We start from the raw sequence: 12711 nt of genomic DNA, 5'->3' as shown, positions 1-12711 counted from the left end.
AGCACTATATATATATATATATCCTTTTTTCCTTCACAGTTGTCCACCAAAGTTCTAGAAGTTGTCTCATACATAATTCAAGTGCTTATAGTTGGATATATTCCTATCTCTGCTGTTCTGAAGTGTTGATGTGAAGGCATGCAATGATGTGTAAGTTTCCAAACATTGCTAAACACATATTCTAAAATATCTTTGAGATATGAATATAATTGAGTTCATAGAAGTGGCCAAAACTGGGAGAAATGAGTCTAGCCTGTAGCATACAAATAGCAGCTCTGACAAATATCTTTAAAATAGGACGTAAATGATTCCATCTCTTTTACATAGCAGTTAACAGAATTACATGTAACATAATGTGGGTTATTTTCAAGGAAACTTCATGATAATACCTGCTGTAGTTATCACTACTTTCCTGGTTTCCAGGAAGGGTGAACTGTTCTTAGAAAAAACATTGACAAATATTAACACTGTGCCTGAGAACATTTCATGAAATTATGTTAATAAAAACAGAGCAATTGAAGAATACATTTCGCGATCAGGAAGGAATAACCATTAACTCAATTTTTCTGCAAATAAGAATATTGTACAAGCATATTTGAAACGAAGAGCTGCTTGGACCTGAAACAGATGTTTGTGAATCCTTTTTTACTGTATCAACAAACCCTGCTTATCTATGTTCTTCCAGGTTATGAATAAAAAAGTTCACAAATATTTCAAATCTTAAATCAGTAACTGTCAAATAATATTAATGAACATATATTGTCATGGTCTAATTGCAATCTGATTGTGTTAAGTAAACAGGAACAAAGGAAATCAGAATTTGAAGAACAGTTCTGTGTAAGTACTAGTTCTAAACATAAATCATCTATTCCCAGTCACTGGTACATGGCAGTAAACAAAAATAGGATATACATGTGCAATTTGTTAAAATACTGTAAAATACAAATACAAAAGATTGTTTTTTCCACATTTTTTTCATAAAATGAAAACAACTAGAAAAAAGTATTTTTGATTTTATTCATATTTAATGGCCTACCACGTTACCTTTGTGCATAACCCATCACAAAATTTGAGAGCATGTAGGCTATTTTGAAATACTGTCATGTGAACTATCTATTAGGTAATCTGATAAATGCCAATCCAGCATCCTTATGCTAAGTATTCTTTAGACTGTCTTATTTGAATGAGTGCAACTGCTTTTATTGTGAAATGCTATCTAATGTCAGTAAATACATTTACAATAAAGTCATCCAAGTCCTAGTAAATGGTTGTCTGATTAGTCTGATTTATACCTAGGTTCTCAAATAGGAAGGCAAACTAGCTTTTAATGAAATTACACCAGATCATGCCAGATATTCACCCTTTTCTTTAGCCAATGTTCTCTTTTTGGATACTAACTTATATTCTTTTATCAGAAGAATGTCTATAAATGCCCAACAACACATGCTAGAAATGGCTGTTATCATCACTCACTATCCTATGATATTGCTGACTTAGCAAGAGCCTCTTATTTATTTTACATGATTAGCTTGGAGTTTTATTCTTGAAGGATGGGGCCTAACCAGAGACTCTTCTATCTTAGTTAAATTGTCTTATATACTGGAAAATGAGCATTCCCTTTGAAATACATGAAGCAAGCAAATAAAAGTTGCCTTCAGCTTTTCAAAATGCCACATGGCTTAAAATATCCAGGAATATTAAGCAAGGGAATACTAGTCAAGAAGAATGATCGTGTAGAAGAATCATTCACCCTGTATTTATGAAACCAAGGTTCAATGCCCAATGTAGGGCTCCCATTACAGGTCTAATCCATCAGGGAGTTAGTTTGCTAAGTGCCTCTGAGGATACAAATCTTAGTCTATATTCTTACTCTTGAATGATGCATTTATGCAGGCTTGTTAGCTGCTCCAGGCTCCCTCTCTAGTTGATGGACAGGAACAGACAACTCCTTGGGTGCTTTAACCCACTGAAAAATGGAATGACTTGGGAAGAAGAGCCTCAAGAAGTAACGGAGGCCAGCTGAATGAGATAGAAGGAACCCAAGATCCTGTACCTCATTTCTATACTTAAAAAAAGATGTAAATAACTTGTGTACCTTATAGGGAATTTGTAAAGATAAACACCATAAATGCGGCAAGATCCTGTTATATTGGGTTCAGTAGAAATACTTAGAAACTGAACCCACAGTAACTGTTTCATAGTTGTAAGAGATTCTTCTTTGTGAAAGACCAGCTCACATGTTATAGGAGCCATGGCAATGTGGTTAAACTTGATACACTACCTCTTTGCAGCTCTCAGATCAGAACTTTTTGATTCAATAATTGTATTCAGAAGAAAATTGGACACCCAAGGCAATAGGTTGTGGTTTGTTCTATGTCATTTTCTATTTTTTTCTTGAAATAAACTACCATCTCCAAGTTCATGAATGACTGGTCATAATTTTTTTCAGACTTGAGGCCATCTAAAGCTACTCATGAACAGTTGCCAAACATAGGTAAAAGCAGATCTATAAGGATATCGTGACCTTAACAGCCACTTCTGCTTCTGTAGTTCATATGTTTCTGTTTAAATTTCAGTCTTTGTTTTACCTTCCTTAGAATGTATCATATGCTCTTTCACTGTGACTCACAGACCAAACTGACATGCCAGAATGCAACAGGACATGATGTGCCAAACTGTGGAACATAACAGATTACAAAAGTGGCACAGGAATATGGCAGGGAAAACAAACAAACGAACAAACAAAAAGCAAAATACTTTTTTTTTTTTTTTTTTTCCAAAGCAAATGAAACATCTATGAAATATCTGTTTTTGCCCAGAGAGGCTGTGGAGTCTCCTTCTCTGGAGATATTCAAAATCTACCTGGATACCATCCTGCGCAAGGTGCTCTAGGTGATCCTGCTCGGGCGGGGGCTTGGACTAGATAATCTTCAGAGGTCCCTTTCAGCCTCGGCCATTCTGTGAATCTGTGATTCTATGAAAAGTCCTACCCCATTCCCCCTCACTCTCTTTTGTGTGGCCTATTTTTCTATGTCAGAATATGAAATAAAGAGCTTGAAGAAACCTCTCTGAATGATGTTTAATAACCGATCAGTCACTATTTACAAGGAGCAAAATGAAAGATATTTATCTGGAAGAGAATGGGGTTTAGAGACTAATTTCTCACTGTCCAACAAATAAAATGGGCAGGGCTGAAGTAGCTCAGCTGGGAGAGTGTTAGACTGAAGATCTAAAGGTCCCTGGTTCAATCCCGGGCTTCAGCATTCTTTTCCAATAGTTTTGTTTTGCTTTTGACAAGCTTGAGAAGTGGGTCCATGGGCACCTAGTGAGGTTCAACAAGTCCAAGTGCATGGTGCTACACCTGTGCCAGGGCAATCCCGGACATGATTGCTGGCTGGGAGAAGAACTCATTGAAAGCAGCCCTGCAGAGAAGGAGTTGGAGGTTCTGGTAGATGAAAGGCTCAACATGAGCCAGCAGTGGGTGCTTGCAGCCCAGAAGACCAACTGCATCCTGGACTGCATCAGCAGAAGAATGGCCAGCAGGTGGAGGGAGGTGATTGTCCCCCTTTGCTCTGCCCTTGTGAGGCCCCACTTGGAGCACTGTGTCCAAGTCTGGGTCCCCCAGCACAAGAAGGATGTAGGGCTATTAGAATGGGTCCAGGGGAGGACCAGGAAGATGATCAGAAGGCTGGAGCACCTCTCCTATGAAGAAAGGAGATCACTGGGGCTGTTCAGCCTGGAGAAGAGAAGGCACCAGGGTGACTTTACGGCAGCCTTTCAGTACTTAAAGGGGTCTTATAAAAAAGATGGAGTGACTCTTTGTTCAATCAGATAATGACAGGGCACAGGGGAATGGCTTTAAACTAAAAGAGGGATATTTAGATTAGAGATTAGGAGGAAATTCTATACTCAGAGGGTGTTGAGGCACTGGAACAGGTTGCCCAGAGAAGCTGTGGATGCCCCATTCCTGGAGGTGTTCAGGACCAGGTTGGATGGGGCCCTGGGCAACCTGATCTAGTGGCTGGTGTCCCTGCCCATGGCATGGGAGTTGGAACTGGATGATCTTTGAGGTCCCTTCCAGCTGAGACATTCTATCATTATATCATTCTATGAAAAACCAGGTAACAATCTAAACAGTTACTATTGACAGGCTAAATCTGAACCGGTGATCCAAAGAAGAGTTCTTCAGGCAATCGCTACTCATCTCCTGAATTATGTAGACTGATTTGATCACTGTAATTGGCTGCTCATTTTCCCTGTGTAGGTCATGATTCTACAAAATCTAGATGAATCTTAATGGTTGCATACAGTTGTGGACATGCTATCCAACTCTTTAAAATGTTCATTGCCCAAATGTAATGGAAAAATCTACTTTAATTCTCTTTAGCAAATATGTACTTACGACATATAAATTTTGCTCCCTAGCCTCTATCCCCTTTCATTCATCACCTCTTTCTCTACTTCTTCCTGCACGCACACTTTTCTCATTTTTCTTTATTCTTTTTTTCTTTTTTTATTCTTTTTTATTCTTTTTTTCTCATTTCATTATTCTTTTTAGCTTATACCTCACTCCTTGTTATTTGTTTTCCCTTTCTCATAAAATTAGGTCCTGGTTGCTTTCCTTTATTCTCTACTGCATCTTTGGAAATTCTTCCCTCACTGTTACCTGGCAGTTCTGATCTCAGCTCTGCCTCTGATCTCTGCACATACTTTCTCTTTCCTATCTTCCTCCTGATTACTTAGCAACACCTTCAGTTAAACTGGCTCATGTCCTAGCTTTCTTTTATGAGCAGCTGGGAACAAGCTGAAGAGCTAATGTCATATATCCAGGCACTTTCAGCATAACATTCATAAATCACAGAATCACAGAATCTCTAGGTTGGAAGAGACCTCTAGATCATCGAGTCCAACCTCTAACCTAACACTAACAGTCCCCACTAAACCATATCCCTAAGCTCTACATCTAAACGTCTTTTAAAGACTTCCAGGGATGGTGACTCCACCACCTCCCTGGGCAGCCCGTTCCAGTGCCTAACAACCCTTTCAGTAAAGAAATTCTTCCTAACATCCAACCTAAAACTCCCCTGGCGCAACTTTAGCCCATTCCCCCTCGTCCTGTCACCAGGCACATGGGAGAACAGGCCAACCCCCACCTCACTACAGCCTCCTTTAAGGTATCTGTAGAGAGCAATAAGGTCGCCCCTGAGCCTCCTCTTCTGCAGGCTGAACAAGCCCAGCTCCTTCAGCCGCTCCTCATAGGACATGTTCTCCAGGCCCCTCACCAGCTTCGTCGCCCTTCTTTGGACCTGCTCTAGCACCTCCATGTCCTTCTTGTAGCGAGGGGCCCAAAACTGAACACAGTACTCGAGGTGCGGCCTCACCAGAGCCGAGTACAGGGGGACGATCACCTCCCTAGCCCTGCTGGTCACACTGTTTCTGATACAAGCCAGGATGCCGTTGGCCTTCTTGGCCACCTGAGCACACTGCTGGCTCATATTCAGCCAACTGTCCACCATCATTCCCAGGTCCTTCTCTGCCTGGCAGCTCTCCAACCATTCCTCTCCCAGCCTGTAGCTCTGCTTGGGGTTATTGCGCCCCAGGTGCAGGACCCAGCACTTGGCCTTGTTAAACTTCATGCAGTTGACCTCAGCCCATCGGTGCAGCCTATCCAGATCCTCCTGCAGAGCCTTCCTACCCTCGAGCAGATCGACACACGCACCTAGCTTGGTGTCATCTGCAAACTTACTGAGGGTGCACTCAATGCCGTCATCCAGATCATTGATGAAGATGTTAAAGAGGACCGGCCCCAGCACCGAGCCCTGGGGGACGCCACTAGTGACTGGCCTCCAACTGGACTTGACTCCATTTACCACAACTCTTTGGGCCCAGCTATCCAGCCAGTTTCTAACCCAACGAAGCGTGCGCCAGTCCAAGCCAAGAGCAGCCAGTTTCTTGAGGAGAATGCTGTGGGAGACGGTGTCAAAAGCCTTGCTGAAGTCAAGGTAGACCACATCCACAGCCTTTCCCTCGTCCACCCAGCGCATCACTTTGTCGTAGAAGGAGATCAGGTTTGTCAAGTAGGATCTGCCTTCCATAAACCCATGCTGACTGGGCCTGATCGCCTGCTTGCCCTTCAAGTGCCGCATGATGACTCCCAAGAGGATCTGCTCCATGAGCTTCCCTGGTACTGAGGTCAAACTGACCGGCCTGTAGTTCCCCGGGTCAGCCCTCCGGCCCTTCTTGTAGATGGGCGTCACATTTGCTAGCCGCCAGTCAGTTGGGACCTCCCCCGATAGCCAGGACTGCTGATAAATGATGGATAGGGGCTTGGCCAGCTCCTCTGCCAGTTCTCTCAGTACCCTTGGGTGGATCCCATCCGGCCCCATCGACTTGTGCACATCCAAGTGCCGTAGCAGGTCACCAACCAGTTCTTCCTGGATGGTGAGGGCCACATCCTGCTCCCCATCCCCTTCCACCAGCTCAGGGTACTGGGTATCCAGAGAACAACCAGTATTGCCGCTAAAGACCGAGGCAAAGAAGGCGTTGAGCACCTCCGCCTTTTCCTCATCTCTTGTAACTAAGTTACAAATGCTAGGTTTCTGGTACTTCTTCTGGGTAGGTCCCATATTAAAAAAAAAAAAAGTAACTTGTTTATGTGCATGAACCTCAATTTGCTTATGTGACATACTTGGATCCTCTTCAGTGTTAAGTAGTGCCTGAATTTGAGTAGATTGGTATGTAAACCATAAATGAGTTATAGTTATTCAATCTGCTCTAACAAATGGCTACCTGTCCTTGGATTTGTTTTCTCAATAAAAGTGCCCTATAAGACACTGGTCCTGGTGAAAGTTACTGTTAATTAGTCAGTCCTGTTTCACAAAGTACATATGACCCACAGAACACATTAAATGAACTTAAACTTAATTTCCTAAGAAAACTCTCTCACTGCATTAAAACTAACAGTTCATCAGACTACTAGTACAAAAATGTCCTCAAGCAGCAGGACAAATGTTGAAAGAAAATTCAGTACAAATGTGAGATTAAATTAATAAATGAAAGATTGCAAGAATGCATTGGAAAATTTTTGTTATTGATTTCTGGCAATAGGATTTCATCCATCTTTAAGTGCTACATGTTTGCACAGCATGATAGCATTTGAACATCTTCATTGTTATGAACAGTGATGACAAAATGTCTAGAGGGAATGAAGGACTGTCTGGGTCACATCTCTTCTAAAACTATTGAATGGTATCTGTGGGTTTCTGTTGAATAGTTATGGCCTGAAAAAAAAAAAAAAGAAAGAAAAAAAAAAGAAAAAAAAAAAAAGTTTGTTGCAATGGACTTATTATTATTATTTATTTATTTATTTATTTATTTACTGTTTTTTGAGGATCATGACTCACTAGATGCAAACTAGCGAGAGTGGAGTCTGAAGTGAAAAAGGGTTTGGAACTCTCCCGAAATACAGTAAAATGGTAGATAAAACACATTTTCTCTGCATGATCCTTCCTTTGCTAGAACCTTTGGCAGTGAAATTTCTTTGTCTCCCTGTTCTTGTGCTCTACTTTGTCCTATGGGTACACAACATAGTATTATTTTAAAAAATAAATGAATTTTACCCCTTGAAAGAGCTACAGAGTGGTATGTACATGGGTTTCACTGCAAAAACCAATGCTTTGAAATTAGGTAATAGGGAGATAGTTGAGATAAACACATCAGATGCACCAGGAAAGCTAGCCATGGATACATTACAAAGTGAAATATATATGGATATATAATATATATGTATGGTGTATATACATGTATATATATACCATTGAAAATGGGGTAGCCACATCCAGTCTACCTAATGGGAGTGGTCTCTGACCCATGTAAACTCCTCAGCAACGCTCTGGGAATTGTTTAAAAGATCTCTTTTGCCTAAATGTCTTCAACAATTTAACCATACAGATGGTCAAGATTATACATCTAGGAATGGTCCCTGGCAGAAGAGGGAACCAGAAAAGAATGCCTGGTATAGCTTTAGCTTTGTTTGTACTAAATACTATGACAAAATCCTCATCTCAAATGAAGGCAAAAGTCCAATAAAAATTGTGAGTGCTGTTAAATGTCAACTCAGAATGTCATCTCTGGTTGGTTGTTTTAGGTTAGACTTTGGGGTTTTTCACTAACTTTGATACTAACTTTTTGCTCTTGTTTTTCTATGTCTTAGCATATCTATGAATAGTTTGGATATATCTATGGATAGTTTTGGATAGTATATGACAGTTTAAGACATAAAGACACATATCAGACATGCCCAATGTTCATTATCTAAAACTCAGACAATGATGGTCCCAATTAGTTCTTTAAATGCTGTGGGTGACAAGGGTAAACAACTTTGGAAGACAATCCCTTCTTAAGATAGGTATCTAAATTTGGTATATGAACCATCCTACGAAGGTATCCACGGCTTTTGATTGGTCTCAGTGGGAGACTAAATTACAAGATGAGATTAACCATTTTTCTTTCACACAGCAAGAAGTTAGACAAGGCAAACTGTATTTTTAACTTAAGCTAGTCATTTAGGTATTTCCAGAGGGCAAATAATTGTTTGTTTTGTTTTGTTTGACTACTGGAATTTTTAGAGTTTACCATTTGTTTTGCCTTTGAGTACTCTGAATCAGAGAATCAAAGAATCACTGAGGTGGGAAATCATCAAGTCCAACCCTTCTGTTCAAAGCAGGGTCAGCTAGACCAAGATGCTTAGGACTATGCCTGATTGGATTTTTAATATTTCCAAGGACTCCACACACATACACACACTAAAAAAAAAATAATAAAAATAAAATAAAATAAAATAAAATAAAATAAAATAAAATAAAATAAAATAAAATAAAATAAAATAAAATAAAATAAAATAAATATATCCTGTTCCATTGTTCAATGGAAGGTTTTTTTCTCACATTGAAACAGAATTTCACATATTTCAAACTGTGCCCTTTTCATCCTGTTCTGTCACTGGACACCACTGGAAAGAGCCTGGCACAATCTTCTTAACTGTCCTCCATATGGCATTTATATACATAGATAAGATCCTGCTGACCCTTCTCTTCTCCAGGCTGAACAATCCCAGCTCTCTCAGTCTCTCTTACATCTGATGCTCCTGTCCTTTAATAATCTTTGTGACCTTTTGCTGGTATTGCTACAGGTTGTCCTTGTCTCTCTTGTACTATTGGTTTTCTAGTCTTTATTGTCAATTTGCTATATGGATGGACCTTCCAGAATAATGTGCTGGACACTTCTATTCCATCCACTCACAAAAATCTGGCTATTATTGCAGATGTCCATCCTGAATAATACCTTTTTTTACTTCCAGTATAAGTACTTCTCTTCCATTGTTTATATCCTTCAAAAAATTGTGCCTTTCACCTAAACTGGGTGGTGACGCTGAACCGTGAAAGTAGGTACTAGAGTTCAAGCAGTTTAATCTAAAACACTTAAAGCCTCCATGTCCTTGCCTACTTTAGGATTCAAAGTACTAATACCTTCTAAAAACACATCTGTGATCTTAGTTGAACAAAACTCTTAACAAAGAAGGATAAGAAAATATAGTATAATTCTTAATGCTTACTTGTGACTGATTAGTAAACCTACATAATGAAGGAAGGCTCAGAGCAGATAGTCAAAAGCAATGTGCTCATGATATATGTGTACATGTATACCCCAATATGAAGGGGATCAGAAGGTTGTCTGTTTTAGATAGATGGGGGCTGTGTAGATCAGCTGACCATATCAGTTGAGTGGATTGACTTGTTGTGTAAATGTTTGTTCCTGAGTTGTTAAAAGGAGTGCAAATGTCTTCCTGAGTCAGCCAGTTCAGCACAGGGGTGGAAGCATACACATCTCAGCCCAACACAGAGCATAAAAACTGAACAACAAAAGACCTTTGAAGAGAGCAACAAGCCTGAGATGATTTCAACCCATGTATTCCTTCACAGTGACTGGGGATGCTCAGTGTCAGGATGGTGAGCATTATACATGTACAAAGACAGTTAATGAGAATCATGTTTGCATTGTGATTCAGCTATATGTTGCTGCTAAGAGTAATTTGTAGTTATGATTTTAATACATTGTTGTACCACCCTGCTAAATCAAAATCCCATATAGTGTCAAAATACCTTCAGATAAGTAAAATAGGTATTAAACATTAACCTATGTACATATAGAGTATCTAAAAGAACCTGGTCAGAGAGTGTTGGATTTTAACACTACAATATATGTTTGATATTACAGTGCTAGAAAAACACAATTAGTATTCAAGTTTCAGTTTGCTTGATCTAAGGTGAGTATTTGGAATTAAAAGTAAATATTCTAGTGCTTCTCCATGACCACAGTTTAACAACTGATATCATAAACAGTTGCATAACAACTGATGCCATCTATGCATCTATATGATGACATTGGCTTAGCAAAGTTTGACATATACCATTCCATCACAGATGTATGGCTTCATCAAACAAAATCATGTATCTCTTCTTAGTCAACTCCTTCTCCAGAAGTTGAATGCTTCTACAAAGGAAACAGTGGGTGATTTTTAGGAGAAGTTGATGTAAACATGCTAACAAAAGGAAGGGCTAGCAAGCAGATGGTCTTCTGACTTCTCATTTTAGAGCTACTGTAGCAGGTGTTGAAAAAGCTTTTCATCTTCCTGATGCAAAAATGGGGGGAAAACAACGCTTTTGGAAAACCACAGGAAAGAGTAATGACTGCATATTCTGTCATCAGTGGGAAACGTTCAAAAAATGCAATTCCTTTCATGGAATTGATTAATATTTCAAACAAATGTGTACCAGGCAAAGGAGATGTGGCTATTCACAGTGGCCATAAATTAATGCAGATTACTCAGGAGAAAGGTCTGGGAAATGAACACCACTTTTCAGGATGCCGTCATGAAAATAGTTCGTATTTACATTCTAGCATTTTCATAACATCAGACCAAGCCGTTTCAGAGTAAGTGTTCCTCTGATTTCACTGGACTGCAGCCCTTTGTTTTCCTTGGAGGCCTCCCTGCCACTCACAACAATACAAGTGTATGTACACACACACAGATAGGCAAAGCACATTGCATCCAATTGTTAGAGAACATTTAAAATTATCTGTTGTGAAAAAGCTATGAATATTTAAATGAAAAAAAAAATAGTTAATTCCTTTCCTTCTCCTTTGTTTACTTGGAAAAGGGGAAGAACACAAAGAGGATGAGAAAAGACAGAAGATGTTCAGAGCTATCATTCAAAGAGTTCTCCCTTACTATTTTTTTTTCAAGTCTAAAAGCCAGCTGAGATTCTAAATCTCTCCTTTGTCTCTCTTCTGCAAAACACCAGTTTATAGTTATAACCTCCCTTTCTGAGATCTCACACACACTCATGAGGTCAGCTGGCTGGAAAGAAGACACAGTTCCTTCATTTTATTGACTCCATAAATAGTCAAATAAGAATGATTGTGCTCAAGTTTCAGGGAACATCTAGTTCACACCAGGTTGGCTCAGTGGATTGCCATTATAAATCACATCCTTTGCTATTCTTCACCACATTATTCCTATGGTTAATCTTGTAATTTGCAATTTGAGTATCTATCTTGATCAGAATTTAATATCAGAATAAGAAGGATGCTGTTCATCTAGCAGTATAAATGACTGATGCATCAACTTCATTAGTATATTGATTACAGAAAACAAACAAACAAACAAACAAAAAACAGTATACTATACTTATTCTGATTACTGGGTTTCACTTCTGCTCATTAGATCTTCAGAAAATCTCAGATTTTGAAAAGGTCTGGATTTGCATATGCAATTTGAAAAACTCATTTTTGATCTTCCGGACAAGTTGATTTATTTGATGCTTTCGTTAACTGCAATGGAGGTACTGCTGACTGAGGCCTCAACAAGAAGTTGCATTTTTTATAATCAAATGAAATTGGTTTAAAAAAAAATCAATTAAATAAATCTGAGGCATGAAAATTTTTAGTAATGTCTAAAATCTTTTTGAAATGAGCATCAAACTCCTCAGAACTAACACTACTTTATTTTACATAGAATATACTCCACATATCAAACCCGAAATAATGACTCATTAGAATTATACTTTCTTAGTATAAATCATGAGTATTCAATATGGAGAGTGTGAAATTTTAGAAATGTAGCTAAATCTGATGTAAATAAAGAACAAAAGTCCAAACAAGTAACAAAATATATACTCTTCTGCATTTAGAAACCTCAAGTACTAATAGTCTGTGAAGGAGAAGAGGACGAGCTTCCATTAGATTTCTCTTAGTCATGATCATACACACATAAAATAATTTTGGTTGGAAAGAACCTCTGGAAACCTCCAATGCAAAACCATGTTAAAAGCTGATCAGGATGCTCAGAACTTTTACTAGTCAAGCACCAATATCTCCAGGGATGGAGATTCCACAGACCCTTTGAACAATCTGGTCCAGTGTTTGACCACCCTTATGATGAAAAACTGTTTCCTAATTTGAAGGATATAAACAATGGATGAGAAATACTCATTTACACTTATAACGTGGGATGTATCTGAAAAAGTTATTTAAGGTGATCATCTGCAATAACCAGTGGTTGTGATTAGATGGCTTAAAAGCCTCCAACCTAATAAGAGGGACTCTCTATCTCTTAGTACAGCAAAATGAATTGAACAGTAAAGATTATAT

The 12711-nt window shown here is 38.9% G+C and overlaps 1 non-coding gene across 1 annotated transcript; it reads left to right on the top strand.

Moving 5' to 3' along the window:
* Positions 1–3190: 3190 nt before the first annotated feature.
* Positions 3191–3263, top strand: TRNAF-GAA (transfer RNA phenylalanine (anticodon GAA)). Its single transcript has one exon. It is a non-coding gene; the product is annotated as a tRNA-Phe (tRNA).
* The last annotated feature ends 9448 nt before the right edge of the window (positions 3264–12711 follow it).

Source organism: Anas platyrhynchos, chromosome 3 (assembly GCF_047663525.1).
Source record: "Anas platyrhynchos isolate ZD024472 breed Pekin duck chromosome 3, IASCAAS_PekinDuck_T2T, whole genome shotgun sequence".
NCBI classification, from domain to species: domain Eukaryota; kingdom Metazoa; phylum Chordata; class Aves; order Anseriformes; family Anatidae; genus Anas; species Anas platyrhynchos.
This window is presented reverse-complemented; position numbering and strand designations above follow the sequence as displayed.